Genomic DNA, 21,198 nt, shown 5'->3' on the forward strand with positions numbered 1-21,198 from the left:
CAAAACTTAACAAATACCTGATGTGTTTCCATTGACCAGAGGGAAAACTGCAACACAAATCAACACTGAATAATAAGTGATCATTTCTGGAGAGGGTGTTAAATAAGTCTTGTCCATCTTTGATGTTTGGTGGGGCCAAATGTGCTGTGGTGTACCACCCAGTCCTGCCCTTCGGGATGGAGGCCCTCGGGCCACTAGCTGCTGGGAGAGCTGGCTTCTGTGACTCATGGAGGCATCTTTCTCTGGGAAATCCTTGACTGAGGGGCTTACCTTTGCCCAAGTTTGTGCCCCAGTTTTTGAGGGCAGCCTGTATCCAGCCAGTATGCATGGGTACAGAGACATGACCCTTTGCTGTGCTCTGGGAAGGGCTAGTCCAGCTTCAGGGCCCTGGGAGATCAGGTGAGATCTGATGTAGTCATGTGGAAGGTCAGCTTCGACCTTTGGCCTGTCTGTCCCTTTCCCTCTTCTCAGGAGTCACTCTTGCCTGTGCTCCCCAATAAAACTCCTTGGTGTAAAACTCCATTTCTGAGTCTATATTCAGGGAATCCAACCTACACAGAGATGTCAATGAGCTGGGGCATCATCCACTCCCATGAGGGAGCGAAGCGAGTTCTTCCCCATCAAGGTGAAAGGGAGGGGGAGCTTTGGAGAACCCCAAAGCTCTTTGGAAAAAGTGTTCTTTGGATTTTGGAGAATGTGGAGACAGACCTAACCCACACCCAAGAAGGCTGTCAGCTGGGACACTTGCTGGGGTTAACTCTGACCCCTGTGCAGAAAGCTAGGAGTGGGAGTAAGCAGCAGGTGTGGGCCCCTTGGAAAAGGGATAGACTTCAGGCACCTTGAAAGGCTCTTCACCCAAGAGACTGGCCTACAGGGGTGAGATGACCCCTCTTGGATGGACTGCTGGATGCCACAGATTCAGGGCATTGTCCTATTGGTTAGCTAGAAGAGGCAAAATCCAAGCTAAAACTTGCAGGCAGGATTTCTCCACCCTAGGGGATCTTTGAAGAAACTGCAGGAATGCTCCCATAGGACAAGAGAGTTAGTATTTGAGTGTGTGCTATGCCTAAGACCATTAAAAAACCCAGAGAGGAGTGGAAACAGCACCAACTCTATCAGACACCTTGGCATTCTTCTCCCTTGGCTCTTCTCCTTTCCCTAACATCAGAGCAGCTGGGTGGGGTACAGTGCACAGGGAGGAACAATAGAGCTTGGGGCAATGCTTAAGAAGAAGGCAAAAGACGTTTCATTTCCCTCCCTTTCCCATTGTAGGTTCTCTCTCCTGTTCCTGTTGTGGCGGTTTGGGGAGAGAAGTTTTAAGTAGGATGAGAGGTGGAAGTTATGGTGTTCAGGTTGAAAGGATTTTTTTATTTTTTTTCCCTTTTGCTTCTGAATGTGAGACCTCTGTTAGGACCCGAGAATGACTGAGAAACCTCTGCAGCCTGCCTGGGATTTCACTCAGGGACAGACTCCTTGATTTTGGCTGAGCAGGTTAGGAGGAGACCTGATGAGAAGACTCCCTATGGAGTCTAGCTAATTCAATAAACAAGTTACACTCTGCTTCCTCTTTTAATTTCCGGCTGGGACCATGCTGAGGGCATGTGGCAAGGAGGCAGTTTGACAAATTCTTTGATCTGGAAGGTTTTCTTAGCATAGTATTTTTTCAAGTGTGTTCTGGAGTCTGTCTGATGTTAATGAGTATGACTGGAAAAGGGTTCTTTGTGGTCAAATAATTTGGGGACCATTGGGTTAAATAAAGTTCAGTAGTACTCTTTATGCTTTTTCAGAGCCTTTAAAACACTCATGTGCATTGTGAATTTCTAGGCTAGGGCTTCCCAGCTGAAACTCACGTGATAGTTACATCATTTTACTGATGAATATCTCTTAGGTCTAGCATTTCTGGAAACACTTAGGAATGGATGAATTTCAGGAGCATACCTCCCTGTACTAGTATGTCATAGCAGTGCTTTCTGGTCACAAAGATGTGGTAGAATCATACAGAAGAGCTACTGTCTTGGGTTTAGGTTGCTAGAACAAAAACACCATAAACTAGGTGGCTTGAACGGCAAATTTATTTCTATCTGGAGGCTGGAAAATCCCAGATCAAGTAACTGGTAGCTTCTGTGTCAGGTGAGGGCCCATTTCCTATTTCATAGATAGCTGTTATTGTGCTGTGTCCTCACGTGGCAAACAGACCACTGGACTGTTCACCTCCCTATAAGGGCAACAGTCACATCATGGGGTGGTGGGGGTCGGGGGGCTCTACCCTTGATTCAATTACCTTTAGGGGCCCCACCTCCAAACATCATCGCACTGGGGATTAGATTTCAACATATGAATTTTAGGAGGACACATTCAGTCCATAATATTAAATGAGAGTTTTAAGGTTTTGACTCTTGTTTATCAGACTAGATAGGCTATGTAGCAATTTCAGGTCTGGTCTAACTCACCACCCTGGGGTGGGGGCTTCCTCTAGAAGGGGTTGCCATACACGGAGTGCGCTGTGGAGCGTTCACATAACAAGGACTGTCATGGCCTGTTTCCATGTGAGGCTGTCCTCCTGTAAGAGCTCCTTCTGGAAAATGAGGTCTAGAACCTGTTAGATTCAGGCAAGGACAGGGGCAAAGCTCAGAAGCAGGGCATGGATGTGAACAGCGGCATCCGTCATTGAGACAAAAGCCCGGAGGAGAAGATATCAAACAGCTAGGGAAATCCTTTTCGAGGTTCAACTTATTATTTGCTCAGTCCCACACATATGACTTTTGCCCTTGCTGTAGAAATCCTACTGATTTATAATAAAGCCGTGCTCATGGAAGGGAAATGAGTGCTTGGGAGTGCATGACTGAGTTATTGTGCTTATTGCTAATACTTGGTGTAGCTTGGAGATTACTATGAAAAGTATCATCCCCTCCCCCACCCCATGTCCCTGTGGGGAACACTTCCCCAAAGCCACAGAGCTGGCATCAGCACCTCCCTCATCTCCCCCCCCCCCCCCCGACCCCCTGCCCCGTCCCGATGGGAAAAATAACTTGTTTTTCTGAGTTGCTACCTAGGCATTTTGTCGGATGATAATACTGTTGACAAGGAGTCTGAACATTCAGATAAGGACTTGAGTTCAGGATGCCTGCTGTAAGTTCCCACTTTACTTTTCCTGGGGGTATCTTTTGAAATAAGCAGGGTTAACCCTGGGAAATTTAGTGACCTCTGCCCCAACCACCTCATCAATAATAGGCGCTTCCTACCTTGCTCTCTTTCTCTCTTCCTCCTCCATTACCTGGGCTAAAGGACTGCCCTTCCCCTAGCTCATTGGCTAGCACCCGTGCCCCCCCTCCCACCCCAACCCCCCACCATTTCTGGGATCTCTAAGAAAGAAATCTGTGACTCTACTTCCTTTGTGCAGGCATGTTGAAGCTACATTCTTAAACAGACCCTATTGGTTTCATTTCTCCAAAGTGGGAGCTCGGATGCTAGGAAGCTAATTCCTGGGTCCCTGTGGCTGTCTTGTGCTTCCTCATTCAGCAGCTTATAGTCTGCATATTTTTAATCTGCTGCACTGGCTATAGTTGCCTAACACATTTCAACATGGTGTCTTACTTCCTCGGAGGTATTGCTGCGTTTCCAGAGCGACTAGGGGTGCCACAGAGGATAAGAGAATATATGACACAATTTAGAGGAGTTTAAAAAAACAACAACAACAACAGCAACGACCCTGCAAGCAACTCAACAGAAGAACAGGGTACCTACGAAGGAGGAAACATCTGCTCACCTCAGATTCCCCTCCAACCCAGAACCACCATCTCCCAGAGGCTTAAATGAAGAAGGTTGTGACCCAAGAATTCTATGTTCAGCTAAATTGTCTTTCATGTGTGAATCCATAAAAAGACACTTACAGAAATGCGGTGCTTTAGAAAGTATGCCACTTTCTCATTCCTCCTAGAAACTGCGCTAAGATGTATTTCAGCTGACTAGAAGATAAATCAAGGATTCAACAGTGGGTGATCGTGTACACCAAAAAGGAAATCTCGGTATGTTTCAAAGAGTGTAAAAAGGCATAAGCCACATTTCCTGACTGGGATACAACAGAATTAAAAAAAAAATCCATAATAAGTGGAATAAAGAAATTTTGTGCATAATTACTGGATGAAAGATGAAATAAAAATGCAATTGTACTCTATAAAAAATGAGGAATTTGGCACAAATGAAAAATTTCATAATCCTAATCCTTTATGAATGAGAAGTTGTCAGGGCGACTGTCTTTGTGCCAGACAGAGTGGTGGGGTCAGGGCGGGAGTCCCTACCTTCCCCTGAGAAGAAAAGGATAGAAAGGGGAACCCACCCAGTAGAGGCACTTGTCACCCCAACTGTCCTGGACCCAGGGAAGCATTCAGAGAGCGGGTAAATGAACTCCTTCAGTATGGCTTCATTGAGGAGGAAGAAAATCAGCCTTGAAGGAGGAATCAAAGAGAGAGCAGGCCTCAGAGTCAAAGATGGCTGACTCCATCCCCAAATACCTATTCGCAGCACCCTTGCCTGGGTTGTAAGCACCCCCCCTCCCCACCCCCAAGATGCCGACCCACCTGTTGAAAGCTGCCTGTGCTGCCTGCTTGACGAGTACACTGGAGTCTGCCCCAAGCATTGCCTTTGTCAGCCCCTGCAGAGTTGCTCAGAGCCAGCCTGAGTGTGAGGGCAGGAAGCGTGGGGGAGGGTCTGTGAATTGCCCTCCCTGAAGCCTGCGGAGACCTCCCAGTCCTCTCCTCCATGCAGCACTGCTTTCTGAAGCTGCCATGACAGGACCATTCTTCATCCGTTTACCACGTTATTCTTTTCCTCACCTGTTGGCTGCAGAAGGATGCCCGCATCATGCACGCCCCGCATGGATTCCCGCCCCTCACCACCCCAAGCAGTGGTGGGAATGGCAGGCAGGGAGCTGGGCAGCGGCATCACCTGTGTCCCCGTGAGGCCGTCCTCCTGTGCAGCGCCTTCTGGAAAACCAGGCAGGTGTCCCGCTTGCTCTCACATCCCCAAGTATTCTTTGTGCAGCCTCCTGAGGTGAACCGCTCAGGCCTGCCCATGCTCAGAATGTGGCCCTTCCCCTTCTGCAGGGGGCAGCACTGCCCCACTTAGGGCTTCCTCAGGAAAGCAAACACTCGGGCTCGCTGAGACAGTGCAGGCAGGGCTCCTGCTTGTGCTGGATGCAGCCTCTGAGCATCTGGGCCCACTCCATCCTGCTGTTGCTGCAGCCGTTCTGGGGCCTTTGGGCATAGACGGGTCCCCTAGCCCTTGCCGCCCTTCCTCAGCCCTGCGCCTGGGCCGCCGGCGCCGTCCTGCAGCCTGCCTCTGCACTGCTCTCCTTCAGCTTCACAGGTTCTCCTTGACTCCAAATGTCAGCCAGGGGTGGCTTTTCTTTGACACAGATCTGACCATCTTTTCTTCCCTTAGAGTCTTCGGGGCCTGCCCATCAGCCTTTTGGGTAATACCCAAATGCCTTGAGATGACCTCCGTCTGTCTGTCTTTGGCGGGCTTATTTTCTTTTCCCTCTCAGACTCCCGTCTCCAGCCTCACGGAATGACTTGGTCTTTCCCACCTTTGCTCGTGCCTGGTGCATTGTCCAATTAGACCGCTTGGGCCCTCTCCATCTCGGGGAAGTAGCTGCTTCTCCTGCTGTCCATCTCAGCTCAGATGTTAGTTGAGCAGGAGTGCCTTCTTTGGTCCCTGAGGCCTGGCTTCAGTGCCGTCTCTGAGCTGCGGAGGCACTTACTACCTCCCCCATTACAGCAGATGTCATGCCCAGCGGTATTTGCTTATTTGGTGTTCTACTCCCTTACCCTCCCCAACAGAACAACAGAACGTTCTATGAGGGCAGGGGCTTTCTAATTGCTTATTTGCCGTCCGTTGCCTACTCATGTGTCTGACACATAACTGAGGTTCAACAAAAGCTTGCAGAGTCATAGGACTAATAGTGGGTGTGTGGTCATCCTCCTGGCTGCTGCATTTGCTGCAGAAAAATGGCAGCCCTTTGGAGGCAGCCCATCTCTTGCTGGCACCGGAGCCCTCAGGTGAGGAGGCTTGTCACCTTGAGGGTTCACAACCACTTGGGGGTGGGGGGTTCCTGAGACAGTCCAGCTTTATCCAAGGACTGCCAGTGTGGGCACAGAGAAGGGAGAGTATGTGAGTGACAGGAAGGTCTCCTAGGTGAACCCCACTTTGCAGAGTGCCTGAGTGTGGCTGCACCCCTGTCCAGATGCCTTCCGTATGTAACCGCAACCCACATGCAGGCTAGTCCCATTCCTATCCTGAACTCAGGGTCCAGAGGAGCAAGTGGGATAGTGAATGATTGGTCTCTCTTGTGTCTGAAGTCTGTGGATGGGCAGTTCGGACGGCCCCGAGGGGAATGAATGCTGGATGGGTTCGTCCCTGCCACCCTTTGAATTGCACACAGTTAACAAATTTCTAAAGAAATGGAAATTGCAACAGAAGATCTTAGGTTTTCAACAAATATGCCCCCTGCACCACATCCTGAAAACATTTCTTAGTACCCCTTGCAGTTAGGTTAGAACTTTGGCAAGTGGCATGTGGATGGAAGTGCTGTGTGCTATTTTGAGGCCTGGCATCTCAGATATCTCCTGTGCGATAGATGCCCCCGGCTGGCTCACTCTGGCCAGTCAGATGCAGGAGACCCAGTGCAGAATTTCAAAGCCTGGGGGGATCTGAGGTATCTAGCAGGTAGAGGAGCAAATACATGGAAAGAGCCTGGGTCCCTGAAGGACTGTGTGGAGCAGAGCGACTCCTGCTCACCCCTCCTCCCAGCTGAGTCTGTGGTTTGTGGTATAGGAAGTAAACCTTTGTTGTATTAAGCCACTGAGAGATGGGGGCTATTTGCCAAAGCACTAAGCCTGCTCTAACACAGTGACCACCTCTAACCACCTTCATGTCCAGATCATTCTTCTTGTTTCAGCTTCCTGAATTTCCAGTTTTACTCCAACTGCTTAGAAGACCAGCTTAAGGGCAGACAGTGGCCCTATTCCAGGACCATTGATGCAGATATTGGAGGTTCAAGGAAAGGAGGGGTCTTGTGTATTTACAGTCTATATCGTGTCTCTGGCACTGTGGTGTGCGGGTGCCTGTGGGAAATTGTCTCCTCAGAGTGTGCTTACAGCTTGCTTCAGCATGGCTCATGTGGTACCTTTTATTTCCACAAGTTCTGGCTGCTCAAGGACAAGGCTTTGGGGCCCTCCCGTTCCTGCAGAACCCCCGTGTTCATGCCCTGAGCATTGGAGACCATGACAGGGGTGCAGAACCTGTCTGTCCTGGGGTACAGAGCTGCTGTCCAAGCCAGAAAGGAAAGTAGACAGTTTCCTCTCTGTTGTGGTGAAGAATTCCATCTTGGGAGTCAAATAGGGGCCTAAAGCCTTGCTCTCCTACTTAAGTAACTTTGGGTGATCTTAATAACTTTGAGGGCCATTTTCCATTTTCTCAATCCAGTCTAGAATTTCATATATATATATATATATAGATATATATATATACATACATATATATATATATATACATACACACACACACACACACATATACATACAAATATATAAACACATACTCTTATCTATTTTCATCTATCTATTGGTCGATAAAAATAAGATACTTTTTACGTGGCCCTCAGCACAGTACCTAGTAGACAATACATCCTAAATGTGTTGACTTTACTCATGGAAAGAAATACAATGATCATGGCCGCTTTACTGAGGCCTTGTGTCAGACTTCACATTACATGTGTTAACTCCTTTAACCCTCCAAGCCTATGACTTTGGCTCTGTTGTTAGTCTCATTTTATAGATGGGGAAACTGAGGCAGTTATGTATTTCTTACAGTTCACCTGGCTATATTGGCATTTGGGCCCCCATAATGAAGAGTTCTTGCTCTTAGCTACTGGGTCAAAAAGATGAGGAAGAGAATGTTCTCATCACCCAGTTTCCCCACCCTGTCCATAGGGCCCTGATGGGAATGGGCAGCAATCCCTGTACCCAGGGATGAAAGGTTACTGCAAACTTTGCTGTGAAAGAGAGGAGAAGGCAAGGCGGGGGTGGGGTGGGGGGGAGTGGGGGGGGTGTCAGCGCTCAGAGGGGAAGACGCTTTGCTCTTCTTTGCTCCCCCTTTTATTGGTCCTTCAGGATAATCACAAATCCTTATCACTGTTTTTGAAGCTGGGATTGTGTGACAAGAGTCTTACTGAAACCAGGAGAATCTGTTTACCAGAAACGTACGATATGCTAATCTGCGGGTGCTAAACATAGCCTCAGGGACAATGCATTTGTGTCTTAGATCACAGGGCCGCTGTTTGTGCTAAAAAAGCCTCCGGCGTTGCAAAGGCAGAGTGGTCCCCTAGGCCTCCGCATTGCAAAGGCCTAGGTCCTTCTCAGAAACCTTCCTTCAACCCCAGCAGCCTCTGTGTTCCATTTTAGTGAACCAGGTATTATGGCTGATTTCATTCTCTACATTAACCCCAACAGGGCCCTTTGCCCACGGGTGAATTTCACTGTTGCTATGAGATTCCTTTCTCTCCGGCTTCCATGGCTTCCTCGGCTTCCTCCTTGGCAGCTTAAGGGTCTTCAGGTGTGAGAAAGGGCATCTCTGTTGGCTCACTCAAGGTGTCTTTGCACAGTGGCTGCCCTGCCAGCCCAGCAGTGGTGCCAGAGAGCTGTCTTGGGAAGAAGAATGCAGGCTGGCCCTTCCCAGTAAGGGGCTCTGCTTCTCCTGCCCACATCACCCCCAACTTCTTGCAGGAAATGCCTGAGGAGGTGCCACTGCTGGGGGGCTGTTGTGGAGGCAGCTCTGTCACTGTTTTGCTGCTGCCATAAGTGAATGTGACTGGAGAAGTCGACTTTCCTTGACGTCTCCGCTGACTGTGGTTTATGGCCCTCTTCCCCTACTCCTCTAGGAAGCAACCCCAATTCCTGTAGGGCTGCCAGCAACTCAACATTCTGGGTGGAAGCTTGCTGGGGCCTGTACGGTACCTCCAATGGTGATGTCACTTAGAGTCTTACTAGTCCTGATCCTCGGTGAAGAACACACCATATGCGGACACCGATATTAGACCCGTGATGACCAACCACAGTCAGTCTGGGCCAGTAAGTCCGTTCCAGGAGGCCCATGACACACGCGGGGATTTTAGTGGCCACCTTGGTCTTAGCATCTCCTAGTATACCTCATGGTGATAGCCTCCTCCTGAGGGTTGGGCCTCACCTTCCCCTGATACGATCAGTTCAGCTGGGAGGTCAGCATAAACAAGGGGCACCCAGATGTTCATGACCACTCTCAAGGACTGTGTCCCTGACTGGAGAAGACTGTGTCTCCTCAAAATTGTATATTGAAGCATGACCTCCCAGTGTGACTGTATTTGGAGATGAGGACTTCACAGAAGTAGTTAGGGTTGAATGAGGTCAGAAGGGTTGAGCTCTGATCTACCAGAGAAGAAGTGCCAGAGCTGGCTCACTCTCCATGCAGGCACCAAAGAAAGGCCATGAGAACACATAGAAAGAAGGCAACCCTGTGCAAGCCGGGAAGGGAGCTTTCACCAGAACCAGGCCTGATCTCAGCCTTCCAGTGTCCGGAGCCATAAAATAGATGTCTCTTGCGTGAGTGCCCAATCTGTGGTGTTTTGTTAGGGTAGTCTGAGTGGCCTAAGAAAACCACCTTCATCGGCCCCAGGAACTTAGCGTTTTCTATGTGTGGGCTCTATGGTAAGATCTTCGCTCATGGCCTTATTTGTTTCTATCCCTCTGGTCCTGGGTAATCCACTGATGCTAGGGGCCAGGCTTCCTGCTGCATACTCACCTTTGTGTTCCTTTTGAAGATGGGCCACTGGACCTTCTGCTGAGCTAGCCCTTACTTCCAACCCTAAACCCAAAGGAAGAAGCAAAAATTCCATGGCATCGGTGACCTCCCAGGCAGGCCTGAATTCATGCCCCATGCATCTACTGTGCATCAACTCTTGTGTGGGCATTATTGTGGTGGTGGTGGTGGTGGTGGTTGGCCCTTGTGAGGCAGTCATACATGAAAGAGAGGAAATCGTTGCTTTTCATAGAATTGACATTCAATGAAGAAAGACAGGTAGGGCCCATGTATACATAATGAATAAAGAAGATAATTTGGAGAGTGATGAGTGCTAAGAAGGAACATTAATATTTAGTGATGGGATAGTGAGGAAGGTCTGGTACTTCAGGTGTGTCAGGGAAGGTTTCTCTGAAGGGGTGTCATCTGGATTATCATCCGAATGTAAAGTAGTAGTCAGGTGAGCTAGAATCTGGGGGAAAAAATGGTTCAGGAAAAGGAAAGAACAAGTACAGATCCTCTGAGGTGGAAATGAGCTTGGGAAATTTGAGGAGGACCTCAACCATGGTGTCTACAGGGACCCCCCTTCTAAACTGTGTACATGTCTGATCCAGGATTACAGACTCCATCTCCCAACTCCTGCTGCTCCCTGCAATTCCATGGCAATGGTTAGGGCTGACAGAATCTCTTCTGCCCCACCCCAAACCCAGGCTCTAAGGAGGCTGGGAATCCAGGGGATAGGATGAGAGTCCTGAGGCAGTCATAGGCATTGGGGTTCGAAAATACATTCTCAGCCAGATACTGCATCCCTCCCAGGACTCTGTCTCAACCCTATCTTCTCAAAAGAGATAACCAGATAAAGATAATTTTAAAAGGGCAGCCAACATGTTGTTGAGAGGTTCTCATCACTGGGAAGTTCATCAAAGAATTGGGCTATCCCTTCTTCCCTTTGACATTGATTTGGAACACACAGGGGCAAAGATAAGTAGAGACCATGCCCTGGAGGGATTTCCATGGATGCCTGAGTTTTCCAAAGCATACAGTGAGTGGATTTCAGACCCTGTTTCCTGGCCTTAGTCTGCCCTGTGCACTGGAGACTATGTTCAGAGGGCTCACTTGGGGTGGGGTGGGGGGCTCTGAGCCAAGGAGGACCCATCTTGCATTACATTATATTACAGAAGGTATTACAGAGGATGAGGGGAGTAGAGATATGTGCTTTCCTCACTGCGATATTTGTGGCTTCAGAATGAAATGGGCCCCATGGGACATGCAGGACAGGCTCCCTTGCATCTCTCTATCAGGCCAGACTTCCTCCTCCCTGGCTCTCAGCTTCCTCACTCCAGTTCTGTGTCTCCGGTGGGACTGCACTGTAGTCTTGAGGCCAGGCAAGAACTGAGCGTCCCTGTCTTCCTTTGGTTTCTTATATGACCCAAATACCATTGAGGAGTTTGAGACACCTGGGTTTGAAAATCATCTCTATAAGTAACTGTGTAAACCTTGACCATCACTGAACTTCTCCAAATTTGTGTGTATTTCTCTGTAAACTGGGTTACTGTGAGGATTCCAAGAAATTGAGTTACCTGATGTATGCAAGCCACCGGGCGCCAGGCTTAGCACATAGATCTTCTCTCTAGGACTATGCTCTGCTTGATGTTCAATGGACAGGCTACTGCCGAAGCACCTGGCCCATTCTGAGAATGTCTCCAGTTTCCCACTAAAAAACCATCAACCTGAGGAGATGAATCATCTACATCCTGTTGACTTGATGACGTGCCGTCCAGGGCCAACCTGACTGTTTCTTTCATGTAATACCAGACTCCCTTCTCTCCTTCTTTTCAGACTGGTGTTCGATGTTTGCTGCCTGGGGAGAATAGAGTTGTTAAAACCAGTGACTTTTCTGCCAGCCTGGGCTTGTGACTTAGGAGTCAGGAACCTATAGATCCTATTTTTGTATATAAGACTAGGTGGGGCTGGAAGTTAATGGGACAAGAATCCAGTCATCTCTCTTTTAAAACTACCCCCCACACTGTGCTATCAGTCATACTCGGGGCACCTGAGTATTGGGTGGGGGTGGGGGGAGCTGGCTTTTCCCTGTTGTCTGAGATCAGAACAAGCCTGTCACCTATGGTGACATTCAGGGCTGGCAATTACCCAACACAATGCCCATCCACACTCAAATTTAATATAGAAATCAGGTGTGTTGTGAAAGGGCCTGAATTTTCTCACCCGTCTAAGGTTCCATGCACAAAAGCACTGTCCATCATGTATTTTGCTGAATACAACACTTAGCCCAGCTGTGCAATAATCCCAGACAGCACAACAATGGGCTCAATCAAGGCTCAGAACTTCTCCTCCCAGCCCCTCAGACCTGCTCTGGCGTCCCTCTTTCTGGGAGAAAGAATGAGTCCATTGTTGGGGTTTCCTCTGATGCTTATCGTTGGCTGATGGGAGGTATCCGCTAATGCTTGTGACCCATGAGGTGATGCTCCGTGACCTTGCAGCCCCGTTTTCTTGGCAGGGAGGTCAATAGGCTCGCACACTCTCCACTTCTATTCTCCCCTCTGGCAACTGAAGCAGGAAAGCAGTTCCTTTGGAAAATTTGGAAATTTCTGCTTAAATTGCCAACTTGTGAGACTTTGAGGTACATTAAGTCTTTCCTCTGGTCTCAGAGCTGAGTATGCTGGGGGTTGGCTCCACAAGTATGAACTGGAAATCTGAACTTAAGTGCCCCACTTAGACAAATGGCCCATGGAGGAGGGCTTACTTTGCAGTAAATTAAGGAAGCACTGAGCTGATAGACAACTTTGACCTTCCTTACTGGTATTTGGGGAATCACAGAGGAAGTGCTTAAAAGAGGTTTCACTGTGGATCTAGGTGGGCGATGTTTGGTCTGTTGTCAAAATGCTGCACTTCGGGCAAGAGTTATCACAACTTTGGTAGTTTATCTGCAAGGTAGCTGGGCCTACTGTGGAACTGGAGGAAGAAGATAACTGGGGTTTGGAGGACAAACAGAGCTTCAGGGAAATTCTGCAGAGTAGGATGACCAGTTGCTCACTATACGGACATTCAGTATGGCGTGGGGACTCCGGTCTAACTGTGGAAGCATCCGAGTCAGGTGGTGTGCCTGGTGCATATAGGATGCCAGCCAGGAGTTAGTGAGGCACAGTCCAGCTCAGGGAGGTAAAGGGGGTGCCAATATCCTAGTCAAGTGTTGTGGTCCAAGACATGAGGGCTGTTGATCTAAGCTGGTGTGCTGGACAAGAGATCCAGTAGACTGAGCCCTCATGTGTAGAGTAGCCCTGGGACACAGGACTCACAGAACCAAGACCTCCCACCCTGCTCCTGCCCACAGTGCCCGTGAATTCTAGCTTCTGGAGGACCGGATGCCTTGGGCAACATTTGCCTAAAAGGCTCTGTGAGACCTCGTGCTAGGTAGGTTCTGGTGAAAGCAAGAGCTGTCTCTTTCATCTAGAAGGAAAAATATAAAAGACCAGTTGGGTTTTCCTTGAGAATAATCTCATGCTGTCATGAGTGAATGTGATACTAGCATTTTGTATTTCTTTGGTGTTGGTTGTGATCTCTCCTCTTTCATTCATGATTTTATTTATTTGGGTCCTTTCTCTTTTCTTTTTGATAAGTCTGGCCAGGGGTTTATCAATCTTATTCTTTCAAAGAACCAGCTCCTAGTTTTGTTGATTTGTTCTATTGCTTTTTTAGTTTCTATTTCGTTGATTTCTGCTCTGATCTCTATGATTTCTCTTCTCCTGCTGGGTTTAGGCTTTCTTTGTTGTTCTTTCTCCAGCTCCTTTAGGTGTAGGGTTAGGTTGTGTATTTGAGACCTTTCTTGTTTCTTGAGAAAGGCTTGTACTGCTATATATTTTCCTCTCAGGACTGCCTTTGTTGTCTCCCACAGATTTTGAACCATTTCCATGAATTTTTTCAATTCTTCTTTTATTTCCTGGTTGACCCATTCATTTTTTAGAAGGATGCTGTTTAGTCTCCATGTATTTGCATTCTTTCCAAATTTTCTCTTGTGATTGAGTTCTAGCTTCAGAGCATTGTGGTCTGAAAATATGCAGGGAATGATCTCAATCTTTTGGTACTGATTGAGACCTGATTTATGACCCAGGATGTGGTCTATTCTGGAGGATGTTCCATGTGCACTAGAGAAGAATGTATATTCTGTTGCTTTGGGGTGGAATGTTCTGAATATATCTGTGATGTCCATCTGGTCCAGTGTGTCATTTAAGGCCTTTATTTCCTTATTGATCTTTTGCTTAGATGATCTGTCCATTTCAGTGAGGGGAGTGTTAAAGTCCCCTGCTATTATTGTATTACTGTTGATGTATTTCTTTGATTTTGTTATTAATTGGTTTATATAGTTGGCTCCTCCCATGTTAGGGGCATAGATATTTAAGATTGTTAGGTCTTCTTGTTGGACAGACCCTTTGAGTATGATATAGTGTCCTTCCTCATCTCTTATTATAGTGTTTGGCTTAAAATCTAATTGATCTGATATAAGGATTGCCACCCCAGCTTTCTTCTGATGTCCATTAGCATGGTACATTGTTTTCCACCCCCTCACTTTAAATCTGGAGGTGTCTTCGGGTCTACAATGAGTTTCTTGTAGGCAGCATATTGATGGGTTTTGTTTTTTTATCCATTCTGATACCCTGTGTCTTTTGATTGGGGCATTTAGCCCATTAACATTCAGGGTAACTATTGAGAGAGATGAATTGTATTGTACAATACATTGTACATTGTATTGTATTGCCTGTAAGGTGACTGTTACTGTATATTGTTTCTCTTTCTTTCTGATCTACTACTTTTAGGGTCTTTCTTTGCTTAGAGGACCCCTTTCAATATTTCCTGTAGAGCTGGTTTGGTGTTTGCAAATTCTTTCAGCTTTTGTTTGTCCTGGAAGCTCTTTATCTCTCCTTCTATTTTCAATGATAGCCTAGCCGGATATAGTATTCTTGGCTGCATGTTTTTCTCGTTTAGTGCTCTGAATATATCATGCCAGTTCTTTCTGGCCTGCCAGGTCTCTGTGGATAGGTCTGCTGCCAATCTAATGTTTTTACCCTTGTATGTTACAGACTTCTTTTCCCGGGCTGCTTTCAGGATTTTCTCTTTGTCGCTAAGACTTGTAAATTTTATTATCAGGTGACGAGGTGTGGACCTATTTTTATTGATTTTGAAGGGCATTCTTAGCATCTCCTGGATTTTGATGTTTGTTCCCTTTGCCATATTAGGGAAATTACCTTCTGCTCCCCTCTCTCTTTCTTCTCCTTCTGGAATCCCAATTATCCTAATGTTGTGTCGTCTTATGATATTGCTTATCTCTCAAATTCTCTCCTCGTGGTCCAGTATTTGTTTGTCTCTCTTTTGCTCAGCTTCTTTATTCTCTGTCATTTGGTCTTCTATGTCACTAATTCTTTCTTCTGCCTCATTTATCCTAGCAGTGAGAGCTTCCATTTTTGATTGCACCTCATTAATAGCTTTTTTGATTTCCACTTGGTTAGATTTTAATTCTTTTATTTCTCCAGAAAGGGCTTTTATCTCTCTGGAGAGGGTTTCTCTAATATCTTCTATGCCTTTTTCGAGCCTGGCTAGAACCTTGAGAATTGTCATTCTGAACTCTAGATCTGTCATGTTACCAATGTCTGTATTGATTAGGTCTCCAGCCTTCGGTACTGCCTCTTGTTCTTTTTTTTGTGGTGAGTTTTTCCGTCTTGTCATTTTGTCCAGATAAGATTTGCTTTCTCCTGCTGTGGAATTCTGTTCTTGGTGAGCGAAGTTGGTCTTGGCTGGGTTTCTTGTTGATCCTCTCGGGGAGGGGCCTGTTGTAGAGATTCTCGAGTGTCTTTGCCACAGGCAGAATTGCACCACCCTTGCCAGGGGCCGGGCTAAGTAATCTGCTCGGGTTTGCTTTCAGGAGCTTTTGTTCCCTGAGCGCTTTCCGTAGAGGTCCGGAGGACGGGAATGAAGATGGCGGCCTCCCAATCTCTCGGCCCGGAGGAGCCGAGAGCTTGGGGTTCCGCTCCTCAGTGCGCCTCAGAGAAAAGCGCCCAACCGCCCTGCCTCCCTGGCCTGCGGTCGCGCCTTGAGGAAAGCAGTCAATTGCTGGAACCTGGAGAAAAGCGCCCGGTCGCTTCCGTCTCCGTGGCCTCCGGCCGTGCTCCGAGCCCACCCAGCCTGCGGCCGGCATAAGGTAACCCTGGGCTGAGTGCTCACTCCTCAGCTTTGTCACTGTAGCCGGCTTCCCTGCTCTAATACCTGCGAGCTCTGTGGCACTCAGACACCCCTGGTCCTTCTGTGACCCCGCGGGACCTAGGGTTATGCTGACCCCGCCTGGGTTTCCCCCCGGTTTAGCCTCTGGAGCGATGTCTCCCAGTGGAGCCGACTTTTAAAAGTCCCGATTTTGTGCTCCCGTTGCTCCACCGCTTCCCGGGAGCTGGCCCCTCCCCCCGGGGTCTATCTTCCCGTCACTTTGGATTCACTTCTCCGCAGGTCCTACCTTTCAGAAAGTGGTCGATTTTCTGTTTCTAGAATTGTTGCTCTTCTCTTCGATTTCCCGTTGGATTTGTAGGTGTTCACAATGGTTAGATAAGCTAACTAGCTGATCTCCTGCTACCCGATGTCATCTCAGCCTGCTACTTCCCCGCCATCTTGACTCCTCCCTCCGATACTAGCATTTTGTATGCGTTGCTGGCCCCCGGAACTGGGTTTGCAGCACAGACTAATAGTCTTTAGAAGCTCATGTTGTTTCTTACCACTGACGTTCCCATTCACAATTCAGCTACATTCTCTAGTCCTGCTTAATTCTACTTCATGTGCCAGCTCTTTATTAAACAAATCTCTTCCTCTCCCCCATTTTGCCTTTTCTATCTACTCTCTGTTCTATTTCTGCATAAGAAACATCTTCAAAATTTAGTGACTTAACATGACAACAATTTTTGATTTGCTATTGGATTTCATGTGTCTGGAATTTAGAAAGGACATAGGCAGCCAGGATTGTCTCTGCTCTGTTATGTCTGGAGCCCCAGCTGGAAGGACTTATTGGGTTTGGGGGTGATTTGAATGGCTGGGGTTGGATTTATCTGGAACCTTCTTTACTCATATGTCTGCTGCCTGGGCTGGAATCGAAAGAAGGCTAGACTCCACTTGGGCTCATCTGGAGAAACCCACATGAGGCCCATCTAGCACGGCAGCTCAGAACGGACTCTGGGAGCAGGTGTTTGAACGTGGCCATGATGACCTAGCCTTGGAAGTCACACAGCATCCTTTCTGCCATACTCTATTGGTCGAAGTGGCAACAAACTTGCCAACTTCAAGGGAAATGAAAGGTATTTTAGAATTTGAGCCCATGGTTTCAAACCACTATGCCCTCTGGACTTTGTATTTGCTCAGTTGTTGCTGCCTCTAACACTTCACCTGCTTTCTGTCTTCTCCATTCAGAAGGCTGCCTCCTTATTCAGGCCACACATACGCTCTCATACTCTCATTTGTCTGAACCTATGTGTTCCTCTTTTTTTCTTCTTCTTCTTCTTCTTTTTTTTTTTTTTTTTATAGTTCTTGCTGCATGGTTGCTGAGATGCAGAGATGGGGCTATTCTTGATCTGTCCCTCAGGAAAACCTGTCATTTGGCTGAATTTGCAACAGTGACACCAGAAAGATCATTCACAAGGAGGCATTATTCATGGTGTGTCTATGACACTTCTGGTTTCTTCCATTCTCCCAGTAGTTTTATCAAAGGTCACCCTTTTATAGGAGATAGAGACTACAGAATAAATCATTAAGTCTTAAGTATCTCAAATTTCCCTGCTTTCCAGTAGCTGTTCTCCATGCAAATCTATACAACTGAGATTTCTTTCATATATGGCAACATATATATAGATACATATATATGTGTGTGTATATGTATATATGCATACACACATATATGATTATTTAAAATGTGTTGGTCTAGTCTCCTAGACTATATTTAAAATATCTAGGGGTGGGAGAGCATATGTGTTAGGTTTGGACCCATCCCATCAATCCAAGTGACAGCAAAGCAATCTGCTTAAAGCTTAATAGAATTGATTGGAAGGGTCCTGCTCAAGTTTATTTTGGGGTGATTCAGATTTTTCCTTGTTTAATTGCCTTAACAAAGTAAGTATACAACCCAGGTGCAAACGAATGATAGCTGAGGGAATCCCTAAGTCTGTGTTCAAAAGGACATTCACATATCAGGGCAATGTGGCCTTATGATTTGTGGCAATATTTTGGAACAACATCTTAGTCTTCTCTGCTGTTGGGGGGCAAGTAAAACATACTGGACGTGGGGTCAGAAGATGAGGGTTGAATCCCAACTCTGCCGCTAAATAGCATTATGACCTTGATAAATCACATCCTCATTCTAAAACCTAGTCGTTTTAGCTATAAATGGAAGTAATAGCATATGTTATTTAGAATTAGGATAAATAGTACCAGTTTTTTTTTATGATTAAATGAAAGAATTTTTGGGAAAAGTGTTTGTAAAATGCACTTATAAAGTTTGTGATTGTTCATTAATAGGCTAGGTCAGGATTCTTAAGTCAAAGAGCCAGATGGGTGATTTAAATGACTGAGAAAGCTGGGCCTGAAAACAGGGCAATTGGTACAAGTGCTGTGTCTGAAGAGGGATGCCTCTCCGTCTTCAGCTGATTGTGGGCCAGTTCAGTCTTGGGTGGCTGCTTTTAATTTTCTCAGAGAATCCAGAGCTGCAAAATTTTTTGTGCATGCTTCTGATTTTTAATCGTTTGTGGTTAACTTTAGACACACGTTAAAAAAGTCACCTAGAATAAACAAAATGCTTCTGCAACTTGTCTTTGTCCTACACACCGCCGAGTCAATGTTTGGTTCGGAAGGGAAGCTGAAGGCATAAAGATGGCGCGACCACTTCTCTCGGTTCCGCTCATCTCAGAATGACTATAAGCCTTAGAAATGAGAGGCGACCAAAACAGAAGTCTGAACTGAGGAAGATGGGATTGTTAGGGACACTGGGACAGAAGGAACAACATAGAGGACATCTTAGCATTCTCCACCCATTGGCAGGAAGGGACACAGGCCAGGTGTCCCCGACCACCAACCTAACTACAGAAAGTGTGACTTAGGTAGGTTCATTCCTCTCCTGAACTGGATGGGAGGTCCTGCTTGTAAGAGCAGCGGAGCTAATAGGACTCCAGTGGGATCTTTCTTGAGCAGCCAAGGGAAGGACTTTCCCTCCCTATATTAGACCTGAAACTCCTTTTCCTCACCTTGGGACATCAGGTGAGCAGGCAGCATCTACAAGTTGGGGTCAGGGGAAGTCCTGCCACAGCAAATGGTCTGGCCCAGAAAGTACTTTCCATCCCTGCTGGATCTGAGATTTCCCTTCCTAACCTAGAGCGATGGGGTGGCCAGGAGATTTTGGCAGTAGATTCCTGCAAAAACGAACAGCTGATCCAAGAAGCCTCTGTGTCCTGCAGCCCAGAGAATCATTTCCCCCAAAAGAGACTTGAAGCAGATAGTGGCTCAGGTACAGGGCATCCTGACAGAACAAGGATTTGGTCCAAGAAGCTCTCTCTGTTCCCCCACCTGGGGGCATCAGGTAGCCCATTTGGGGAAGTTCCTTCTCCCTCGGGCAGCATTAGCAGGGAACAATGGAAATCTCAGCAGCATCAGATAAGTATAGTTTTGTAAGACACTACCATCTTACAAATGGAGTAAAGACGGAATATATTAGTATTATTTCTTATCAGCACAAACAAGTCTATAATTATCTCAAATTAAAAAAAACGAACAAACAAGAAAAACAAACCCTTGATGCTGGGTTGCAAGATGTCAAGCTCATCTCATTCGTTTTCCCACATTTCTATGAGAACATTCAGGCCTAGAATCAAATTTAGGTCTAGAAACTTAGAAAAGGCCATCAAATTAGAATGTTATCAGTTGCCTTTGAGGTGAGCCCCAACCATGCACTATGATAGGGCTCAGGTTTTACAGGGAGTTAAATTTTTTTTTCTGTGCTGCTGAAGATTGGAAAGGTTTTTTTTTTTTTCTCTTTTGATTTCTCACAAGTCAATTCAGTTATTCCTCCTTCAGAGCTCATGAGATGGGACTCTATTTCCGAAAAGCAAATTGTGCATTATCTGTCATTTCGAGATATCTTAGTTTGGACAAATTTTAAGAGTGATTCCCCTTTCTGTTTGAATTCTAGAAACAACTCAGTGGGGGAGGAGGAGTCACAAAGAAACTATTTCCTACCAAATTCTCATTAAAAAGGCTTTTCTATCATCTGTACCTATTGAACACAGTAGCAGGATTTCAGCTTGGAGACCTCTGTAGCTCAGTAGAGGCAAGAATCGAAAGCAATTCATGATTCATCTAAGCGAATGGATTGAGGCAGACCCAATCATTTGTGGTACCTACATGCTTTATTTCACCTACACATTATAGCAAATGCTACTCTATTAGCTCTCATACTTAAAAAGAAAAAAAAAAGTGCACATGTCGTTTCATCTCTTTTCACAACTTCTCCCATAAAATAAACCTTTCTGAGGGTGTGAGCTGTGATGGGCGGAATGCAAGAGCGTGGATAGTAACACCAACTTGTAGTAAATAGTAGATAGTAAAACACCAACTTGTCTTTACATCATTTTATTTGTTAGACTGATCCTATTTGGATCCGTTAAAAGCTTCAGGAAATTTTCAGTCCTGAACACCTACTATGTGTTTAAGTGCTGTGCTGGGTTTTTAAGGGGCCTAGAGACCAAGTCCCAGATTCTCAGGTGAAGTGATTTACAGACTGCAAAACGTTCTCAGCAGCAGCATCTCATCTGGTGCTCACAAAAAAAGCCTGTCAGGTAGGAATTATTACCTGCTGTCATTTTGTGGGAGAAGAAGAGGAATCTTGGTTAGGTTAAAAGCGTGCCCCATATTAAGGCTGTTGTCAAGCATAGAGCTTGATCTGTGCTTCTGATTCCAACCCGAAGCTAAGACTAGGTCGGATCTCTCCTGTTACAGACTCCCATGGAAATGTGGCTTTCACTCATAGCAATCATGGGGCGTGCAATTACATGTTTATTTACTTGCTTAGTTTCTATATCCCTGATATGGTAGATTGGAGTCCCTTTCTGATTTGATTCATTTAACCCTTTGTTCCAAGCAGTGCTTGCATTATGGCTATACTTAAAATCCTGTTGTGGTATATTGATTGTACTTTATGCTCTCTTGCCCCCCTTTTCCGCTAGTTGTTTTCTCCCCTTTTGTCCTATATTTTTCTATATTTTATAAGTTTTGAGATTTTTTTTCCCCAACTGGCCAGAAGTTATTTTTATGACTTATTTTTTATTTAAAACTTTGTTT

Source organism: Martes martes (genome assembly GCF_963455335.1).
Source record: "Martes martes genome assembly, chromosome: 14".
Taxonomy (NCBI): domain Eukaryota; kingdom Metazoa; phylum Chordata; class Mammalia; order Carnivora; family Mustelidae; genus Martes; species Martes martes.